The sequence below is a fragment of the Marmota marmota genome, unplaced genomic scaffold (genome assembly GCF_001458135.2).
Source record: "Marmota marmota marmota unplaced genomic scaffold, marMar, whole genome shotgun sequence".
NCBI classification, from domain to species: domain Eukaryota; kingdom Metazoa; phylum Chordata; class Mammalia; order Rodentia; family Sciuridae; genus Marmota; species Marmota marmota.
In genome coordinates this window covers 11,533,324-11,555,865 of record NW_026000174.1, presented here as the reverse complement: position 1 = coordinate 11,555,865, position 22,542 = coordinate 11,533,324, and the positions used below count along the sequence as shown (strand labels likewise).

The following is a 22,542-nucleotide window of genomic DNA, read 5'->3' as shown; positions in this document are numbered from 1 at the left end:
GCCAAACTCTTACGGATGGGGGGTATGGGGACTCCTACTGGCAGCCCCCAGCCAATCCCAGATCATACCAGTATTCTAGTGGGTAGCACTAGTGTAGCAGAAGATTCCTTCCACATATCAGGGCCTCCTAGTGCCAAAACACCTGAAGCTTCAGCAAAACCCAAAAACTTCTTAGGCACATGAGCTCCTGTCCCCAGGCACCAAGGGACAGCAATTCTACCTCTCCCTGGCTTCCCTCCAGACCCAAATGTCTTAAGGCCCAACTGACCCCTTGCACACCCCCTTCAGCTGTGTTACCCCCACCCACGCACCCCCTCACTGCTGGGAATGCAGACCCAGTCGGCCAAATCCTGCAGAAGGGAGGAGGACGGTGGATCTCTACCTGCTGGAGGAAGGGCACGGGCAGGTGCTGCTTCCTCAAGGTCTCAGATGATCCAGGGAGGACCTGCGCCCACCCTTGCCCCCCTACATGGCCCACTGGCTCTGGTCCTCTGGATACAGAATCCAGAGACCCTTGAGACTCAGCTGTCTTATCTCGGTAGCCCACTCCCTTCACTGTCTGGGCCTTGGGCAGGATACTCAGCCTTGTCCCAAGGGTCTGGGGTCTGTGCCATTAACTTACAGGGCTCAGCAGAGAGAATCTAAGTGGACAGTCCTGACATGGGAGAAGATATATCTCCGAAAAGGGTCCTGAGGAGTTTGGGGTAGGGGAGGACAGGGAAACTGACTGAGGACAGGTAGGGTTCTTGACATAATATGATGGAAAAGAATTTCAACAAATCTAGTAGAGGCACGAATATTTATTTAGGAAAGCAGGAATTCCACATTCAAGGAGAAGAGAGGTGTGTTTTCAGGGTTCTTTTTTAAAGGAAACTTAGTAAGAGGTGAGTATGGGAAAGTTTATGGGGATGACATCAGTCTGGTGATCTCACGATGGTTTATGGCAGCCTGGTCATTCCTAGTATCCTTAGACTGACCAACAGATAATGCCAGAAAATCCCCTAGATAATTTCTCCAAATATGTTATCTGTTTGCTTAATATATTTTTTTCTTTTTTGATACTGGGATTGAACCCAAGGGCACTATACCATTGAACCACATCCCAACTGTTTCTTTTTATTTATTGATTGATTTTTTTTGTAGTTGTAGATGGACAAAATGCCTTTATGTTATTTGTTTTTACGTGGTGCTGAGATTCGAACCCAGTGCCTCATGCATATTAGGCAAGCCCTCTGCCACTGAGCTACAGCCCCAGCCCTCTTTTTATATTTTATTTTGAGACAGGGTCTCCCTAAATTGCTGAGGCTGGCTATGAATTTGCAGTCCTCCTGCCTTGGCCTCCCTATACACTGAGATTACAGAAGTGCCCCACTGTGCCAGGTAATCTATTTTTTGATGGGCTAATTAACACTGCACAAGGCAGACTTACATATTTCCCTGGAATCTGAGAGTGACAGAACTGGGAGCAGGACAGGCTGAGGGAGTGGCAGCCTGGAAAGCATGCAGAACTTCTGGGTACAATTTTATTTCCTTGTCCTTCCTTCACATCTCCTTGCTACCTTTTTTTTTTTTTTTTTTTTTTAAGAAAGGGTCTGGCTGAGTTGCTAAGTGCCTCACTAAGTTGCTGAGGCTTGGTTTGACTCTCCATCCTCCTGCCTCAGCCTCCCAAACTGCTGGGATTACAGGCATGTGCCACTGGGCCTGGCTCCTTGCTACCTATTTTTAAAAATTTCTTCTATCTTATCTAGTCCCAGTGCTTTAGAAAACAATCTGATAGTTCCTCAAAAAAGTTAAATGTGGGGGTTTAGGGGCATAGCTCAATGTGTGCTAAGCATTTGTGAAGCCCTAGGTTCAATCCCCAGCACCAAAAAAAAAAAAAAAGTAAACTTCAGGACCCAGCAATTCTACTCCTAAATATATATACCCATGAGAATTGAAAACAGATGTACACACAAAAGTTTGCATGTGAATGTTTATAGTAACCTTATCATAGTGGCCCCAAAGTGGAAAATCCCAAATGTACATCAACTGATGAATAGACAAACAGAATCTGGAATATCCATAAAGTGGACTATTATCCAGTCATTAAAGAGAATAAAGTATTGATTCATGCTGCAGGCATGGGTGAGCCTTGAAAACATTATGGGAAGTGAAAGAAGGCAGAAACAAAGCCCACAGGTTGATAATTTGATTATATGAAAGGTCCCGATGGACCAATCCGTAGAAACAGAAAATAGGTTAGTGGTCGCCAAGGACTATGGGGAAGAGGAATGGAAATGACTGCTAATGGGTGCTGGGTTTCTTTGGGGGATGATAAAAATGTTCTGAAAAAAAAATTTTTTTTTTGTACTGGGGATTGAACCCAGGGTTGCTAAGCTGTATCCCTTACCTTTTTTTTTTTTTTTTTTTTTTTGAGACAAGGTCTTGTTAAATTGCTGAGGCTGCCTTAAACTTGAGATCCTCCTGACTCAGCCTCTGGAGCCCCTGGGACTGCAGGCATGCATCACCATGACCGGCTTGCCTGAAATTAGTAACAATTGCACAATTTTGTGAGTATATTAAAAATGATATAGTCAGAGAAGTGTCCCTCCCTCCTTTCCCTACCATCCCATTCTACCTTTCTTTCCACATGTCCAATAGGTAACCAATCTCTTTAGTTTCTGCTCTATCCATTCTGTATTTCCTTTACACAGATGAGCAGGTTGTGTTCTTTGGTTGTGTTGTTGTGTGTGTGTTCTTATAGTTTCTTCTTTCTCACATAAAGAGGAGTGTACTACAGATACTCTTTAGGTTTTTTTGTTTGTTTGTTTTTACTCTTTCTTTCTTTCTTGACCCTGGGAATTGAGCATACGGCCTTGTACATGTTAGGCAATCACTCTACCACTGAGCTGCGTCTCCAGCCCAGGTTAGGTTTTAATATCCAGGATAGTAAAAAAAATACAAGCAGTGCTTCAGAGAGGGATGCAATTGAGGGTAACTTAAAGGTCATTTTGTCCTCCACACCCTCTTGTGTATGACATCCACTCTGCACTGGAATACAACATGATATTCCCGTTTCCTGGGCCCTAGGAAAACACTGTCAGTAACCATTCCCTGAGCATCTGGATGGGACTGGCTAACATGCTTATGTTAATATTCCGCCTTAGCACACTGGACCTCTCTGAGCCATTCCCCATGTAAATAAACTCTAAAAAGGGCTCTAAAAAATAGCTTGATGGGTCGGTCAGTCAGGATCAGTGGTGAACCCCAGTAATCCAAGCAGCTTAAGGCAGGAGGATTGTGAGTTCAAAACCAGCCTCAGCAATTTAGTGAGGCCCCAAGCAACTCAGTGAGACCCTGTCTCTAAATAAAATACAAAAAAGGGCTAGGGATGTGGCTTGGTGGTTTAGTGCCCCTGGGTTGAATCCCTGGTACCCAAAAACAAAACAAAACAAACAAACAAACAAACAAAAAACAAAAAGCTTCATGGTTTGGTTGCTGAAAGTAAAAAAAGGAAAAAGAAAGAAAGAAAGAAATAGCTGGGCACAGTGGCCCACGTCTCTAATCCCAGCATCTTGCAAAGTTGAGGCAAGAGAATCAAGAGTTCAAAGCCAGCCTCAGCAAAAGTGAGGCACTAAACAACTCAGTGAGACCCTGTCTCTAAATATAGTACAAAGTTAAGCTGGGGATGTGACTCAGTGGTTAGGTGTCCCTGAGTTCAATCTCTGGTACCCCAAAAAATCAAAATAAAAAATCAGGCCTGGTGCAGTGCCTCAGCCTGTAGTCCCAGCTATTTGGGAAACTAAGGTGGGAGGACCAGTTGAGCCTAGTAGTTCAAGGTCAGTCTTGGCATCAGACAGAGTAAGAACCCGCCTCAAGGGGGGAAAAAAAGCAAATAGTCATTATCATGGTTTTCACCTGGAGATCCCTTATACACAAGAGCTGTATGGATAGGGGTTCTTTGGCCTGGAGGAGAGAAGATTCCAGACATTGGAAGGGCGAGGGGGTGGAGTCCTGCAGAGAACCAGGAAAAGAGAGATGAAGGGGTGGATCAGCTCTGGGAGAGAAAGACTCCCCAGGTAGAGGGGACTCGGCTGCCCTGGAGGAAATGTGTTCCCAGTCACAGGGGGATTCAAGGAGAGGTCATGCAGCACTCAAGGAGCCTGCAAAGGTAGTCAGTCTTTCCCTGGGGTGCAGTGTAGATGGAGTTGGGGTGGGCTGGGACCCCAGTTCTGCCACTTACTGATTGTATGACTTGAGGCTAAGTGTGTCATCTGCAAAATGGGGATCCTGCACAGGGCAGTTGTGACAATTAAATGGAAAAACACTTACACATCAGGCCATTAATGGTGCCAGTAGATGACTAAGCTTATAAAAACCCACCAGCAGTGTCCCAGGGTGAAAGCCTCAAGGCCCCACCCCTTCTGCAAACTTGTTGGGCAGCCTGGCTCTTCCTGGCTTATCCTTTCTCCCAGGAGCAGGGCCAATGTTTGTCCCCTCACACACAGGGCTGGGTGCCCTGGACAGGCCACTGTCTCTCTAGGCCTTTGGACTCATCTATTAGAAAAGGTGGAAGCTGCCGGAAACAGGCTTCAAGGTGGGTCATTTCAGTCCTAACATTGTAGGGTGACTGGGACTCCAGCTAGTCATGCAAACAGGCCTCTGTGGCTGGGGACCCTGTGTCTTCACAAAATGAGGGGTTGGGCTAGGTGAAAACCACGTCCAAAGGCCACTGTGAGGGCTCCACATGGATCCACCAGGTGTTAACATCTAGGGGTGCTGAGTTCGTTGTCTCTGTTCAGCAAATAATTGAAGAACAGGACAGAGATAGATAGCAGGCAAGCAGCAGGTTTAATGCAAAAGCAACAGAGACAGACTTCTCTGAAGAGAAGGGGCCCCAGAGCTGGGAGTCTAGTGGGGGCATCTTGGTTCGTTCTTTTTATGGTCTCTGGATTTTCCTCCTTTCCTCTGGATATCCACACTATCATTGCTTGGTGCCCCCTGTGTCCATGCATCTATTTTATTTTTTAAATTAGAGCCCCACACCTAGGGGCACAATATGCGGGTCTGTCTGATTGGATCCCCTGCTTGTGGTACAAAAGTACTGGTATTCCACTAGTACTCTCGTCAAGCAGGAAGTTGACCTCATTGGAAGACCCTCTCCGTGCTCCTTTGTTCTGGCCCTGCCACCAAACTCTTTGCTGGACATCTTGCCCTGGCTGCCTACGCCCTTTCTATATCTCCCTCATAGTCAGTCCCCACAACTTCCTGGTATGGGTGCTACTATGCTGGTTCTACAGCAGGGTTGGGTCCCTTGCTCAAGGTCACATGGTTAATGTGAGCCCAGGCAGACCCCATGCTCACAATCATTACATGATACCCCTACCTAGCTCCAACATCCCGAGATACGGAGGGGACCTGAGCACCCTCCTATCTCGGCTGTTTTGTGGGCTGAGGAAGACTCACTTTTCAGACACAACCTCAACTCCACCTTGGAACATAAGAAGTCGCCCCACCAGAGGCAATGCTGCCAACTACCCTATGACATGGGCCCTTAATCAGGCCCCAGGACTTACCTGTGCCTGATCATCCTGCTCTTCAAGAAGCCCATTTTACAGACAAGGAAAATGAGGCCGTGAAAGGATAGAGGACTTTCCCAGGTCACACAGCTGGTAGCTGGCTGAACAAGGACTGGAGTCCAGATCTGCTTAGTTCTCCCTGAGAATGAGCCTCTGTTTCTGACCTCCAGAAGATTTAGCCTCATGGGGGAAGCTAAGACCTGGCCAACTCTGAAAGGGGCAGCATAAGTGGAGGGCCACAGCCAGAATGGGAAGGCTTAAGAGGCAGCAGAGCTTTGTGGAGATGGTAGCAAATGACAGGGACTTAAAGAGGCTTTCTAATAGCAGTAACTCTAACCTAGGCCTGCAGATGTCTGCAGATGCCTGCAGATGTAACTAACAAAAGGATAGAGTTTGGCATCTCTGCCTTTATTTTGGATGTCTCCTTTATTACCTTGAGCTTTGTGACCTGCTCAGCTCTGCAGGTAGGCATATGGATCATTTAAGGAGTGATCACCTAAAAACTGGAAATACAAAGTTTATTAACCCTAAATTCACCTAACCTATCTCATACCCTTTCAAGACTGGGCAAGATTTGCAGGGACATTTACAGCATCGTGTTTCAGACTCCTAGAGTGGTGCCTAGACATCTCCAGTTGTTGCCCTACACCTTCCAGGAAAAATGGAACTATGCAGGCACATCACCACAGGAGGAGACTGACCCTAAGTAGGAGCCACCATTTCCTGGGAACAAAATACCCCTTCACAGTTTCCATAAACATCCTGAGAAGCAAATGAAGATTGCCCACTCAAGCAATAAAGACTTCTGAAGCCAAGTGGTAAACCAGAACTGGATAATGATTAACCAGACCACAGTTTGACCAAGACTTCTTAATTATGCATATTTTCACTCCCTGCCCCAATTCTTTTTCTATTTAAACCTGGTTCCTGTCGGCACTCTGAGACAAGGCTGAGATGCTGGATCATCTTTGGCCTTTCCAATATGGCCATACTAACTAAAATTCCTTTCCTGCTTTTCACCATTACCTTTTCTGTTCAGTTTTTGGGGAGAGTGGCTGGACCTGGTTTGTTGAACACAACCCAAGTCAGGCCTCTGGCCAGGGACTCCAGTAACAGCATTAGAGCTGGGGTCCCAGATGTGGCAATATAGAGAAGGTTGCAACTGCCTTTCAGTGGTTTGGGGCTGAGGTGGGGAGCAGAGCCCTGAGATGAGTGTTTAAGGGCCTGTGTGTGTGGCGGGGGTGTAGGGTTAGGGAAATGGGAGAGTGATATGGCTTACAGTCTTGACACATTGCTCTTGGGTGGTGGGCATCAGTTGCACATTTGAAAAGTCTTTGGCTGAGTAGGTGGCTCCCAAGGGGGGTTGAGCTACACTTGTGGGACATTTAGGTGGCCTGGGTAGAAGGGTGAGACGGGAGAGCGGGGAGAAATCTGGGTGACTGAGAGGCTGATATCTTTGATGGAGACTGGAGGGAGGATAGGTGGGCCTGGGTTTCAACTGCTGCAAAAAATACACGATGGTCGGGTCAGTTAAGTCAGATAAGCCTGGGCTCTGCTGCCTCAGAGCCCAGGACTCCACACCTGCCCGCCCCAGCCCCAGCTGCATGTCAGACTTGTTCGGCCATAAATCTTAACCATATTCCCAACAGCCTGGCGTGGGTGGGAATGACAGTCCCCACTTTACAGATTAAGTAACCAAGGCCCGGTGCCTTCCAGGGTATTCTTGGAGACAGTCACAGAGATCGAGCTCGGGACCCAGACCCCTTCTGCTGCGGTCTAATGGGCACAAGTAAGTGCTCAGTACAGGTGGCGGAGCCAGCTTGCTCACTGACAAGGCCCTTTCTGCGTGTCATGGGAACCTGGATTTCTCCTCCTCCATCCAAAAACTTGAGGATGGATGGAGACGGGGAAGGGAGGGGGGCTGGCGGCCATCCTGCTTTGGCCCTTGCTGGCACACAGTACAAGATGCATTCCCAAAGTCAGCCGGCTTCCTCTGCACGCTCTCCGAGGGTCTTGCACTCTGCCCCGCCGGATCCGGTGCCCAGCAGTCAGTCCCCGGCCCTCGGGTAGCTGCCGCCCTGGTCTCTGCCCAGGAGGGCTTCCGGGGATACTTCTTTACCGGGAACAGAAATAGGTTGGGAAGGAGGGAGCGCGGGGGTCCCTTGGAGATGAGAAGGGTAGGCGGGTGGACCGGCCCAGAGCCGCCCTCCCAGTGCACAGCGAAAACCCAGCGACCACCTCCGGGTGTGCCAGCCCCACTGCGCGGTGCCAGTTCGCATGCGCATAGTACTGCGTGCCCGCCCACCCCCTGGAGGCCACGCCCCTGGCCTCCAATGGGTGGAGGCTGCGGGGCGGGGCCAGGCGGAGCAGCAGAACCCCGGGAGTCCGAGCTCCAGCCCCCGCCCGGGGCCGCCTCGGCTGCAGCTGATGCCAGAACCCGAGGCCACTGCGCTGGCCGGTCCAGTCTTGCTCCAGTGCCTGCTCGGTGAACGACCTCCCAGGAGTCCGGCTTGAGCCGCGGCGGCGCGGCAGGTAGGAGGCGCTGCGCGGAGGGAGGCGTGTGCCAGCGCGAGCTTAGGTGTGTGTGTTTCAGGGGTGTGTGTGCGGGTGCAGCGCCGGCCAGCGCTTGCCCGGTGAGCACAATCGGAGCAGGGGGTCGTGTACCCCGCGGACCCTGGGAGTGAGGTGAACGCTAGTCTGGAGGCCCGGGAGGCAGGGGCCTTGAAGATCCGCCGGGCCCCCAGGTCTCATCCCCACCTCCACCCGCAGCCAGAGGCTAGGGGCTTTTTTTTTTTTTTTNTGAGCCTCCCTATTGGAACCCAGGGCCACTGGTCTCAAGCCAGATTCTCCTGTGCCAGGGATTGGAGAGACAAAAGCTGAGGGCACCTGAGTGCCGAGGGAGACTTGGTGTGAGACCTCCTGGCGGAACCACTGTGCCCTGGAAGGATCAGGGCTTCCCAGGATCCTTGGGCTGGTTCTTGCTCCTGTTTCCAAGTCCTGGGGTGGGGATGGAGAGGAACTGGGTGGGGTGGGGTTGGGTTTGGTGAGTCCAGCTGCTGCTGCCCCAGGCCAAGCCAGAGCTTCGTGCCACACCAAGAGGTAGGTGCTCTGGCAGAGTGTGCCCTGAGGTGCTACTTTTCTGACAGGGGCAGGTGGGGTCAATGGATGAACCCCTATCTAGAGGGCCTGGAGTTCTGGGCCTGGTCTGATTCTCGACTTGGAACTGGGATCAGTTCACTTGCAGAGTCATCAGAGCAGGGTCTAGAAGAAGCCCACCAAGCAGAAGAGAAAGGGAAGGGTGAGAGCGAAGGCCTGGAGGTGTGAAGCTGCGTGCTTGTCCAGGGTTGGGACTACATGGGTCAGGTGTGTGTGTCTCAGCAAGAGCCATCTTAGGCTACTGTGGAGGTAGGAGGAGCCACCATTCAGGCAGCCTTCCCCTGCAGGCTCTCTGTATAGCCCAAAGCCCTGCCCCCAAACTGGGCACCAGGAGGCCACTGTAACACCACTCCCACCTGCAGGGTCTGTCTTCTTTCTCCTTGAGACATTGGCTGTTTGTCTTCCTTCCTGCCTGTGACCTTGAGGCAGAGACACTCCCCTGTCTCAGTTTTCCCATATGTGTAATGGGGCTATGTGCAGCCTATCACGGGGGTTGGGGGTTGATGAGGAGGACGTAAGATGGGGTCCCTTGGCCTGGCCAAAAGTTCCTATCCCCTGGGAAGAGACCGGGCAGAGCCTGCTGGGAGCTCCCTCAGTAAGTCCTGTGAAGGTTCCCTTAGAAAAGCTCAGCAGGAGCCCTGGACTTCCCAGGCTGGGGAAGAAAGGGTCTGCAGCCCCCTCCCTGCAGCCACTGGTGGTCTCTCTGTAGCTAGCATTGTCACCTCAGCCCCCTTCCCTGTCTCTGTCCCCACCTATGCCAACACATTGGGTGCCTTTGGAGCCCCTTCCTGCAGCTCCTCCAGCTTGCCCAGACACCTTTCTGCCCGTCACTCCTTGCCCTGCCTGGGTCAAATATAGCTGGCTTGCTGTGGTCCCCAGGCTTGGCCTTCAAGGCCCATCTCTGCAGCCTTTTCTCTGGATTGCTGGGGCCACCCTGGGATAGCTGCAAACTTCCCTTTGGCCTCAGGCCTTCCCTTTCCTCATTCATTAAAGGCAAAGTGGGCCAGGTCCCTTTGGGATTCTAATCCAGGTTGTCTTGGACACAGGAGTCTAACGTGTGAGTTTGCTGGACAGTAATGGTGGACTTACTGTTTCCCTTTCTCTTTGTTCAAACAACCTTTCTGGGGACCCCAGCTTTCCCAGGCCTGGATGTGTGGGGTGCCACTGGCTGAGGCGAGGGTGGCTTGGAGGTGTGTCTTGTGGTTTTTCTGCCACAGTAGGACATGTGGTCAGGTGTCGCAGAAGGGATCTGTGGCCCATCCATTGGAACCCAGCTGCCCATCACTGCAGGTCAGGCCCAGGAGAGTGGCCCAAAGCTGAGAGCCTGCTGGCCTGATCCACCTGCCCCTATCTAGCCAGCGTCTGCCATGGTGCCAGGTGACTTCTGCCAGTGAGGGACTCAGGTGATTTGCTACTAATAACAGTAACTAAGACACTGACATGCTGGTGACTTTGTTTTATGTTGGAGCAGTTCAAGGTGTAATGATTTTCTCCCTTACTTGCTGACTTGCCTAAACAGGGTGAGAGGGTGGGCTCCATTACCCACCTGTCCACTGCTCTTTATTTTATTTATTTATTTTTATGTGGTTTTGAGGATGAACCCAGTGCCTCACACATGCTAAGCAAGCGCTCTACCACTGAGCCCCAGCCCCAGCCCCTGTCCACTGTGCTTTAAGAACCGTGTTTCTTGCCTATTGCTGCTGTAACAAAGCACTAGCGAGCTAGTGATTTAAAACAACACAGATGTATTCTCTTGAAGTTTTGGGAGTCTTGCTGGGCACAGTGGCACACATGAGACTGTCTTGCTAGGCATGGGGCACATGCCTATAATCCTGGCAACTTGGGAGGCTGAGGCAGGAGAATTGCAACTTTGAGGCCAGCCTGGGCAACTTAGTGAAACCCTATCTCAAAAAACAAACAAAAAAAGAAGTCTTTGTTTTTAGTCTTGTGGGGTTAAAAGTCAGGCTGGTTCCTTAGGAGGCTCAAGGGAAGATCCATTCCTTGTCTCTTCTGGCTTCTGGTGGCTGCTGGTATCCTTTGACCACATCACCCAGGGTCTATTCCATCGGGTCATTGCCTTTTCCTCTTCTGTAGTCACCTCCTCCCTGCCCCCTTTCTTTGCATGGTGCTGGGAATTGCCCCGAGGGAGGGCATTGTGCATGCTAACCATGCACCCTGCCACCGCAGAGCTGCACCCCCATCCCTGCCTCCCTCATAAGGACGCTGTGGTTACATTTAAGACCCAGCCAGATAAGCCAGGATAATCTCCCCATCTCAGGATCCTAAATCACATCTGCAAGTCCCCGCACCATATAAGGCAACACCCACAGGTTCTAGGGACTCGAATGTGGACATCTTTGGGGCCATTGTTTAGCCTACCACGGTTGTGGTGTCATTGCTGGCACCATGCCCAGCCCTCCTCCCGACCCCTGATGCCCACAGCTGCTGGCCTCTCCAGTCACAGTTCTCATTACCCCATGAGGTCACTCTCAGTGTCTCAGCCTGGGAGGCTGCAGGCAGGGTCTGAGGCTGCTGCACCTGTAGATTGGAAAGACCTTCACTTTCTGAAGAGGTTGGCTGCTTTGCCCTTCCCTGGGTTCACTCTCCCCACCTGAAGATTGGCATATGGGTGGGACATCTCTGGCCTTGCCTGCTATCCTGAGTCTCCTGCCTGGGCACGGAGAAGAGATATTGGCATTCAAAGCTGCTATGTGCAGTAAAGGACACACTTTCAGCAGCGAGCAGGGCCTGGGATTGCTGTTAACATGCTAATGGCCCCAAGCATGGTCAGCCATGCGTGTGTCTCCAAGGAGGGACTCAGCCAACCCCAAAGAGCCCCTGGCCCACATGCCGTGGACCCTGCCCCAGCATGGGTCTCCATTCCACCCCCTCAGCCAAGGCTAGGTCATACCAGCCTTGCTTCTCTCAGGGGCAGCATTTTGTTTATTTATATAATTATTTTTAAATTTAAAATTTTGGGGGGTGGGGGTAATTGAACTCAGGGGCACTCAACCACTGAGCCACATCCCCAGCCCTACTGTATATTTTATTTAGAGACAGGGTCTCACTGGTTGCTTAGTGCCTTGCTTAGTTGCTGAGGCTGGCTTTGAACTCGTGATCCTCCTGCCTCAGCTTCCCGAGCTGCTGGAATTGCAGTCGTGCATCACCGTGCCTGGCCTCTCATTTTATTTTTATATTTTTTCTTTTTTGGTGCTGGAGGTTGAACCCAGGGCCTGGTACATGCTAGGCAAGTGCTTTTCCACTGAGCTATACCCCTAGCCCTTTCTGTTTTATTTGAGACAGAGTCTAAGTTGCCTAGCCCTTGAACTTGAGATCTTCCTGCCTCCTCAGGAAGATTACAGGCATGTGCCACCACACCTGGCTGCTCTTATATTGTTAGTCTGGCTTTCAGGACTCTCCACCACTCAACATTTCTGAGCTACCCGCTCCTTCTATTTGTCTGTTTGTTTGGTACTGGTGATTGAACCCAGAGGCTCTTAACCACTGAGCCTCATCCCTAGCCCTATTATATATTTTGTTAGAGACAGGGTCTCACTGAGTTGCTTAGGGCTTTGATAAATTGCTGAGGTTGGCTTTGAATTTTCGATCTTCCTGCCTCAGCCTCCAGAGTCGCTGGGATTACAGGTGTGTACCATCATGCCTAGTGTAATCCACCCTTTGAGAGCTGGCTCAAATGCATCCTCCTCCATGCAGCCTTCCAGGCTCTGTCTGAACAACTCCTCCCTCTGATAGCAGATCCCTCTGTCTTCCTGAAGTCTCCATCTCTCCCTCACCAGGCTGACCCCTAGGGCAGAGCCCTGACTCCTCACTGCCTGCTTGGACAGGCACAGAGCAAATATGAGTGAAGAGGATGGGGGACAGACACTGAGTGGGACCCCCATGGCTGGTGAGGGTCACCATCTTAGCCTGAGGGAGAGGTGGTAGGTCACACAGAGCAGCACTTTGACATGGGACAGGCTGCTGCCTCTGCCCTAGATGCTTCTCTTCTCCGACTGAGCCTCTGCGGTTAGAATAGCACAGCTCATTTCTGTAGTTGTGCAGAACTTGCTCTGAGGAATGGCACCTCAGTTTCCCTGCATGAGAAAAGGGTGCCAGTACTCATCAGGTTTTAAACTTTGCAATCAAGAGGCGGGTGTGTGTTTTTTTGTTTTTGTTTTTTTTTTAGGGGCATAGTTTGCTTCTGTAGGAAGTGGGGAAAGAGGCTGTCCTGTTGACAGACCCACCGTTGGAAAAAGGCAAGGAATGTCCCTCTCTCCCCCTTTCCTCAGCAAGAGCCTGTAGGCCAGAGAGGGCATGGGCTTGCCTGGTGTCACACAGTGCAATAGAGCAGAAGTGGCTTTTGTGATCTGAATAAGTGCCTTTGCCAAATTGTATCCCCTGGAGGGGAGTGAGTGGCATCTGTATCCTGGACTCTGTATGTTACATCCTCACCCTCCCCTGGTAAGAGAGAGAATGCCCCTTGCTAGGAGTGCTCACTGCTGCCCCTCAGCCCAGGGCCTTCTCTACAGAACATGGTGCTGGCCTGGGGGCCCCACTGTAGTGTGACCCACTGTCCTGGGTTGCCCACAATGAGGGTTTGTCCTGGGATGTGGGTCTTTGAGTGCCAAACCCATGGCAGCCATCTCCTGAGACTTGAGACTGAGCCTGGGGAGAAAGCCCCCGCCTTCAGGTTCTCAGGTTCTTTCTGTCCCTGCCCAAGGCCCACGGAACCTCTCCCCTGTCATCCTGCCTACATCCACCTCCCAGCTCCCTCCTGTTCCTGACGCCCTGGACAGGACCCAGTTCCCAAATCAGGAACAGCTGTGGGGTCCGGCCTTATGACTCAGTCAGGCCCACCCAGAGCCAGGCCAGGAGGCCTGCTGCTTCCTCACACCCGGGCCACCGTCCATGAGGACCAGATGGGACCCTGTGCCCTATAGGTCTGGCCTGCCCTCTGGTGCTCTGGGTCTCCTAGCTGCCTGGTTGGAATTTTAGTTTTGTTTTTGGTGGTGCTGTACGTGGACCCCAGGGCCGGTGCCTGCTGGGCAAGTGCTCCACCCCCCAGCCACAGCCCCACCCCGTCTATGCTAGGCAAGGAATGGATTGGACACAGACAGAAATGATAAGCGGAGGGGAGGAGAAGAAAGACAGGATTTCCCGGCCCTGGTGCCAGCCTGCCTGGTGTTGGCTGGAGTGACTCACAGGGTCTGGCCACCTCGGCTCTGAAGCCAGAGCCCAGGAGCCCGGAGACAGCGGGCCCAAGCCAGCTCTCCTTCCCCACCTGCCTCCCCCCATCCTGCTGTCGCTCCTCATTATGAGAGACGGGTCCAGGGAGGTCAGAATACACCAACAACAGAACAGAGACACACGTTAAAAACATTCTTAAAATGGTGGCCGGCCGAGCGAGTGGAGGTTGGCAGTGAGGCGTGGGATAAACAGAAGCACTGGGGCTGGTCTGTGGCTCAGTTGGTAGAGCCCCTGCCTAATGCTCGAGGCCCTGGGTTCCGTTCTCAGCACCATGAAAGTAGAACCACCACCAACAAAGCCCCCGAACAGAAACGCAGGTCATCAGTCAGCTACCAAAGGCTGAGCCTCCACCCTTTGCAGGCGCCCCCGTGGCATCTGCCTTCCCTGGCCGGGGTCACTCCATCAGCATCTGACCCCTGCTTCTCGGTGTCCCCAGTGGGAGCTGACACCACTCAGCCCGGTGTCCCCAGCCCTGCAGAGCCGTCCTGCCATGTACACCCTAAGCTTCTGCCTGAGGCTGAGCTTTCTGGTCCTGCCTCCTCCTGGGGTGTTTCACCACTGAGCCACATCCCCAGCCCATTTACTTTTTATTTTGAGACAGGGTCTTGCTAAGTTGCCCAGGCTGGCCCTGAACTTGCGATCCTCCTGCCTCAGCCTCCCGTGTTGCTGGGATGCATGCGCCACCCATCATCCCCAGCTCAGCCTCCAGGAAGCTTGCAGCCTTCCCTGCTCAGATGGCAAAGGGCAGTGGTGGTGGGGGGGGTGTCTTGACTGGAGTGGGGGTAGTAGGATGTTGAGGAAAGGAGGTGAGGGGCGTGGGGGACTTTGCCAGGTTATGGGTGGGAGCATCTCTGTTTTCTTCCATTGGCTCTGGATGACACCTACCCTGCCAGGCCTGTGCCTCATGAGGCACTCCTGTGGCATGTGGGGGAGGGGTCGAGGCCCCCCCACAGCCAGTTGGCGCCCTGTAGAGCTGGGTCTGCCTCCCACAGGCCTCTGGAATGCGCTCCTCTTCGTTCATGTGTGGCCTTGCCAGTTCTTAGCCTTCCTTCTGGTATTTCTGCCCTTGTTCTTGTCTTTTTCTAGTCTGTCTTCCGTGTGGCAATGTCCTAGGTCATGTTTTGTTGCTATAACAGGACACCTGAGACGGGGTGGTTTGTAAAGAGGTTTATTGGGGCTCACGATTCTGGAGACTGGGAAATCCAAGATTGGACCCAAGGTCGCATCAGGTAGGGACTTGAAGCTGCTTCAACTCATGATAGGAGGCAGAAGGAAAGCAGGCAGGTGGGAAAGAAAGGGGACTGAACTCTTGTGATGGGTAGCCCATTCCAGGGCTGTGACCGCATGACACCGCCCACCAGGATCCACTTTCCAGTGCCACCTCACTGAGGAATTCAGCCTCAGCGTCGGTTCTGGTGGGGACAGACCTAATCCAGCCACGCATGGCAGGCATCCAGAGGATCTCACTGAGACAGGTGTAACCGGTTCTTCCCCTGCTCAGCACCTTCCAGGGCTTCCTCACCTCAAGACAAGACTGATGCCTGTGGGGGGCATCCAAGGACCTCTGACTGGGTCCTCTGTAGCTCATCTATGATCGTTTCCCTGAGCACTGTGCCCGCGCTCCTCAGGGCCAAGAACATCTCCTGAGATGGTCTGAGGCGGCTGTAAGCCCTTGCCAGGCCCCAAAGAAATCTGCAGGTATGGGTTCCACTGGGATACAGGACATCTCATCTGGCCCCTCTTGGACTTGAGCGCTCTGAATGGCAAAGCCACAGTGTCCTGAGAGATAGAGGAGGGGGCTGAAGATCAGAGAGGTGGAGATCTGCAGAAGGTCACACAGCCTGTAGATGACAAGGCCTGGTCCAGGCTGACACTCTTTCCTGCTCTGCCTTTCTGGGTCAACCACTTAGGCTTCTAGTGTCCGATGTGACAGAGCTGTATCTGTGAAGAGCCCAGATCTGTTAGGGCCTAGGTCACCAGATCTAGCCCTCCTTCTTCCCAGTTCCACTGTGCTGGATTTTAAATCCTCTTAATGAAGCATAACTGATCCACAGAAAGGTGCATAAATCATAAGCATACATGGACTACCAAAGTGACAACCGCCAAGCACATGCCTAGCAACTCGGGAGGCAGAGACTAAAGGATCACAAGTTGGAGGCCAGTCTTGGCAGTTTTACAAAGGGCTGGGAATGTAGCTCGGTGGTAAAGTACTTGCCTAGCATGCACCAGGCCCTGGCTTCGATCCCTTATACTTGAAAAAATAAAAAATAAAGTGACCACCCCCCCCATAACCACCACCCACGTCACTGAAGAGTTTTGTCGGAATGACAGAAGCCCCATCATGCCCCTTCCAGTCCCAAACCCTAAAAGTAGTGCATTAGTTTGGATCCCAAATGTCCCCCAGATGCCCCTGTGTGAAAGGCTTCGTCCCCAGGGAGGTGCTCTTGGAACGTGGTGGGACCCCGCGGGACACTGAGAGTGTGCCCTTGGAGGAGGACTCTGGGACCCTGGTCTCTTCTTCTTTTTTCGCTCCACAGCCATGAGGAGGTGAGTGGTTTTTTTTCCCCCTTGGGTTTCCGCCATTGCCACCCAGATCCCCACCAGAGGCCTGAAAGCAATGGGCCCCCAGTCAGGGACTGGAAACTCCAAAGCCCTGAGCCAAAACAAACCTGTTCTCTTTAGAAGCTGCTATCTCGGTGTTCGTCCAGTAATGGAAAGCTGAGAGTGGTCACTCTCTTATTTTCTGTTCACTATAGATGAATTATGCCTTCATTTCCCTTTTTTTTTAATTAAAATTTGAATGGACAGAAATTATATATATTCATGTACAGTATGATATTTTGAAGTAGGTATACAAGTGTGGAATGACTAAATCAAGCTAATTAACGTATGCATTATCTCACCTTGTTTGTGCGTGGTGAAAACACTCAAAGTCCTCTCTCTCAGTAACTTTTAAGATATAATACATTATTAGCTGGCATGTGGTGGCACATGCCAGAGATGGCTGGAGGCTTAGGGAGGAGGATCACAAGTTAGAGGCCAACCTCAACAAGTCAGTGAGACTCTGTCTCAAAAATAAAAAGGGCTGGGGATGTGGCTGAGGATCCAGCCTGGATGGAATCCCCAGTATTGAGGGGTGGGGGAAATGCCCCACATTGTTATTAACTGTAGTCACCATGTTGTACAATAGGTCTCTTGAACTTATTGCTCCTGTCTGAAATTTTGTATCCTTTGGCCACTGTCTCCCCAGCCCTCCTTCCCTAATACCCACACCAGGCCCCTGACAGCCATCCTTCTATTCTCAATCAGTTCAGCATTTTTAGGTTCTACATATAAGTGAGACCATGCAGTACTTTTCTGGCTCATTTAACCTACTCTCCTCCAGGCTCATTCATGTTGTCACAAATGACCGAACATACCTCCCTCTTTTATAAGGCCAAGTAGTATTCCATTGTATCTGTGTACCACATCTTCTTATCCGTTCACTGGTTGATGGATACTTGTTTCAGTATCTTGGCTGCTGTAAATCACTCTGCAGTGTAGCCATCTCTTTACCACACTGACTTCATTGCCTTTGGATGTTACCCAGCAGTGGGACTGTTGGATACAATGGTAGTGTTTTTGTTTGTTTGTTTGTTTGGTACTGAGGATTGAACCCAGGTGTGCAATGGGTTCACCCCCATAACTCAGTGTTTAACCAAAGAGATGTTAACCACTGAGCCACATCCCCAGCCCTTTTTTATATTTTATTTAGAGACAGTTCTCACTGAGTTGCCTAGGGCCTTACTAAGTTCCTGAGGCTGGCTTTGAACTTTTGAGCTTGCGATCCTCCTGCCTCAGCCTCCCGAGAAGCTGGGGGGTTACAGGCATGCAGGCTGTGCCACTGCATCTGGCTATTTCCAATTCTTCAAGGAATCTCCCTGCCGCTTTCCATAAGGGTTCTCTAATTTACATCCCTCCTACCATGCGCAAGATTCCCCCCCCCCCCATGTTCTTGCCAGCACTTTTTGGTGGTAGGTATCAAACAGTATTAGATCGATTTGGTTTTGATTTGCAATTACCTGATGATCAGTGATGTTGAACTTTTTTTTTTTTCATTCCTTTTGGTCATTTGCTTGTGTGTTTTTGTTTTTTTTTTTTAATGTCTCTCTGCATCCTTTGTCCATTTTTTAAAAATAAGTTTGCTTTATGCCTGTGGAATTATACAAGTTCCTTCTATATTTGGGACATTAACCTCTTACCATATATACGGTTTGCAAATGTCTTCTTCCATTCTGTCCTTGTCTCTTTACTCTGTTGATGATTTCTTTTACTTTCATTTGGTGTAGTATCATATGCCTATTTTTTGCTTTTCTTGCCTGTGGTTTTGGGGTCAGATGCAAGATGGTCATTGCCTAGACCAATGTCGTGGAGTTTCTCCATGTGTTTTCTTCCAGTAGTTTTACAACTTTAGGTCTGAAGTTTAAGTCTCTGATCTGCCTGAACAGATTCCTATGTTATGATACGTGTCTTCTGCATGTGAACGTCCAGTTTCCCAGACCACTTACTGAGGGGACTGGCCTTTCCCTGTTGTGTGCTATTGGCACCTTTGTTGAAAATCAGTCAACCATAAACGTGTGGATTTAGTTCTTGGCTCACTCTTCTGTCCCATTGGTCCCTGGGTCTGTTTTTATGTTAGCACCATGTTGCTTTGATGATTGTGATTTTGTACTATATTTTGAAGTCAGGTATTGTGATTTCTCTAGCTTTTGTCCTTGTTGCTCGAAGACTTCTTTCATTTTTTTTTTTGTTTTTTTCTTCCTTTGGAGGGTCTTTTCTAATTCCATATGAATTTTTGTATTCTTTTTTTCTATTTCTGTGAAAAATCTCTTTGGAACCTCCCTAGATTCCAGAAGGTTGCACTGAATCTGATTGCTTTGGGTTGTATGGATGTTGTGACACTATTAATCCTTCCAATCCTTAAAGAAAGAATCTTTTCATCTATTTCTGGACTGGAGCTGATTTACAGGCTCACTGATTATTAAGTATTCAAGTTTGTTGATTTCGTTGTTTTGATTCTTCCCTTTTCTACAGATTAGGGATTGAACCCAGGGGTGCTCTACCACCAAGTCATATCCTCAGCCCTTTATAGTTTTTATTTTGAGACAGTCTCACTAAGTTGCTGGCCTTGAACTTGAAAGAATACTGATTTTTGTACATTTCTCTTATGCCTAGTTTGTTGAAAGTTTTTCTCATGAAGGATACTTAGTTTTGTCAAATGCATTTCTTGTGTCTAATGAGATGGTCATGTACCTTTTGTTTTTTATTCTGTTTACATGTAATGTGTATCCCATTTATTGATCCTTGATTCCCAGTGATCAGTACCACTTGATCATAGTGAATGATCCTTTTAATGTGCTGCTGAATTCTGTTTTCTATTATTTTATTGAATTTTTGTTGTTGTTGTTCTGGTACTTAGGATTGAACCCCATAGACCCATTACCACTGAGCCACATCCCCAGCCCTATCTATCTATCTATCTATCTATCTATCTATCTATCTATCTATCTAAGAAAGGCTCTCCCTAAGTTGCTCAGGGCATTGCTAAGTGGGTGAGGCTGGTCCTGAAATTGCTCTCCTTCTGCCTCAGCCTCTTGAGTTGCCAGGATTGTAAGGGTGCACCAACACGCACAGCTGTTGAGGATTTCTTGCATCTATGTTCATCAGGGCTGTTGGCCTACAATTTTCTTTATTTCTGGCTTTGGTATCAGGATTATCCTGGCCCTGCTTTTATTGTTTGGTATTATACTTGTGAGATCCATCCATGGGGTAACATGCAACAGTTTGTTCATTTTCATCATCCTTTGGTAGTGCATTATGTGGATATATAACAACGTATTTATCTGTTCTTTTGTTGATGGACATATGGGTTGTTTCTAATTTTCAGCATAATGTACTACCAGGATAAACACTGGTCTACACGTAACTGGTGAATATGTGCATGTGGTTCTGTTGGACATATTCTTAGGTGTGGAATTACTGGGCAGTAGAGTATGCATTTGTTCAGCTACACTAGCCATAGTCAGATGCCTTAGCAAAGTGTACCAATTTGCATTCCCACCACCAGAGTATAGGAGTTACACCTGGGATTTTCTTTTCCTTGATATGGTGCTGGGAATGGAACCCAGGGCCTTGCATATGCTAGGTAAGTGCTCTACCACAGAGCTATGTCACTCATTTTTGTGAGCGTTTATGGCGTTTTTCATTTTAGCCATCCTAGTGGGGGATATCCTGGTATCTAGCTGTGGTTTTTAATTTGCATTTCCCTGATGACTAATGAAGTCAAGCTCTTTTTCTTATCCATGTGGATGTGCTCTTTTTTCTTCTTGAAGCATTATTGGTTTACCTTGCAGTTAGATTTGCAGTCTACCTAGAATTAGTTTCCATGTGTAGTGGCAGGTAGGCATCAGGATAAATCTTTTCCCATATGAATAGCCAATCGACCTAGCACTGTTTATTAAAAGGGTGATTCTTCCTGAATGCACCATGCGTGGCCGTACCTTAGGTGTCCCTATGCTTGTGGCCTATCTGGCCCTCCTTATTCTTTTCTTTCTTTCCTTCCTTCTTTCTTTCTTTTTTTTTTTTTTTTTGATACTGTGGATTAAACCCAAGGGTGCTTAACCACTTAGCCACATCCCCAGCCCTTTTTTTGTTTTAATTTTTTTTAAGTTGTACATAATGCAATACCTTTTTTTAGTTTATTTATTTATGTGGTGCTGAGGATCGAACCCAGTGCCTCACACATGCAAGGCAAGTGCTCAACTGCTGAGCTACAACCCCAGCCCGCCCCCCCAAACCTTTTTATTTTTAGAGACAGGGTCTTGCTAAGCTGCTTAGGGCCTTGCTAAGTTGCTGAGGCTGGCCTTGAACTCGAGATTCTCCTGCCTGGGCCTCCGAGCCACTGGGACTATAGGTGTGCGTCACCACACCCGGCCCTACCTGGCCCTTCTGCTCTATTCCACTGGTCTGCCTGTCCATCCAGCACTGTCTCAGTGGGAAAGCTTTGTGATCGGCGGGTTAACTGGTAGAGTGAGTCCCTTAGCTTGTCCTCTGAAAATCTCTGGCTGTTCCTGGTCCTTTGTGCTGATTTGAGGCCCTCTTGCTCCTGAACTTAGACTCTACTGTGCCATTGGTTTTTTTTAACACCTTCCATTATCTCCCATCAGAGGCTCAGAGAGGTAAGTGCCTTGCCCTGCGTGCACTCAGCTCCGAACTCAGTCTCAGCTCTGCCTGGGAGCTCCCTGCCCTCTACCCATTCCACCAGCAACTTTTTATTTTTCTTTGACTCAGCTTCTTTTTTCCCTTCTGTTTCTTTCTGCGACGCTGGGGATAGAACCCAGAGCTTCACACAGGCCAAGCAAGTGCGCTTCCTCTGAGCTACATCCCCAGGCTTTTAAAAACAAAATTTATCTTGAGACAGGGTCCGGCTAAGTTGGCCTTGAACTTGTGATCCTGTGGCCTCAGCCCCTGAGTCACTGGAACTGCAGACATGCCCCATCATGCCTGGCCCCGTCAGCTCTTGTGGCCGGTCCCCACTTCCTGCTTCCAGGTGCTGTGGGTTCCCTGCAGTTCCCCGAATGCTGTTGACCTCAGGGTCTTTGCATAGTTGGCCCCTTCCACAATCTGCTTCCAGCTGCTCATAGCCAACTGAGGTGCCAGTGTGCTGCTCCGAGTGGTGGCGCCTTGTTCAGTGCTCTCAGAGGCACAAGGTCCTGGCACCTTCCCTCTTCCTTCTAGACAAGGACTGTGCAGACCAGAGAGGCCATGCGTCCTGCTCCAAGCCTCATTGCTTAGGCGGGCATTGGGGAACTACAGCCAAGGGTGTCAGCCCCTGGAGGAGGGCGGGGCCCAGCAGAGCTGACTGCGGGTGTGGGCACCTGCTGGCACCCAGCCATGAGGAAGAGCAGGAAGGAAGAGGGAGGCCTGGCCTGGTGGGGAACGGTGGCCCAGCTCCAGCCCACCTGAGTCTGGGGCTGTGATTGGGAAGCAGCTTCCCCTGCAGAGGGAACTCTGCCCTCCTGGGAAGGAGTGGGGGTCCTCCGCCCTGGCCTTGCCTGGCCCACTGAGTGCTTACTGAGTCCCTGACCCCAGCGTTGGACCTGGGAGTGCAGAGAGGACCTGGACACAGGTTCCATCCAGGGGGCGTGTGCAGGGGCTGGGGAGCTGGTGCTCCGGGACTGGTGAGGCAGGGCTGGGTTGTGCAAGGGGCCAACTGTACAAAGGCTTGAGGTGAGCAGCATTAGGGGGACTGCAGGGACCCACCGCACTGGAGCTCAGGCCCCAGTGGAGGATGTGGGGTGGGATTGGCAGAGGAAGGGAAGAGGGAGCCAAGTGGGGTGGTGCATTCCCATGGTCCCAGCTACTGGGGAGGCTGAGGCAAGAGGATCACAAGTTTGAGGCCAGCCTGGCCAACTTAGTGAAATCCTGTCTCAAAGTAAAAAGGGCTGGGGTGCAGCTCAGTGGTAAAATGCCCCGGAGTTGAATCCCAAGTGCCAAAAAGAAAGAAAGAGAGAGAGAGAGAGAGGGGGAGGGAGGGAGGGAG

General features: G+C 50.3%; 1 protein-coding gene across 2 annotated transcripts in view; it reads left to right on the top strand.

The window, feature by feature from the left end:
• Positions 1-7,891: 7,891 nt before the first annotated feature.
• Capn5 (calpain 5) overlaps positions 7,892-22,542 on the top strand; it is a 54,663-nt gene continuing 40,012 nt past the window's right edge. Inside the window, exon 1 of one of the 2 annotated variants that reach the window (XM_048788015.1) lies at positions 7,892-8,090. The gene's annotated coding sequence lies outside the window, so the exon portion shown is untranslated. The remainder of the gene's footprint in view (positions 8,091-22,542) is intronic. The other variant, XM_015477379.2, reaches the window with a different exon arrangement.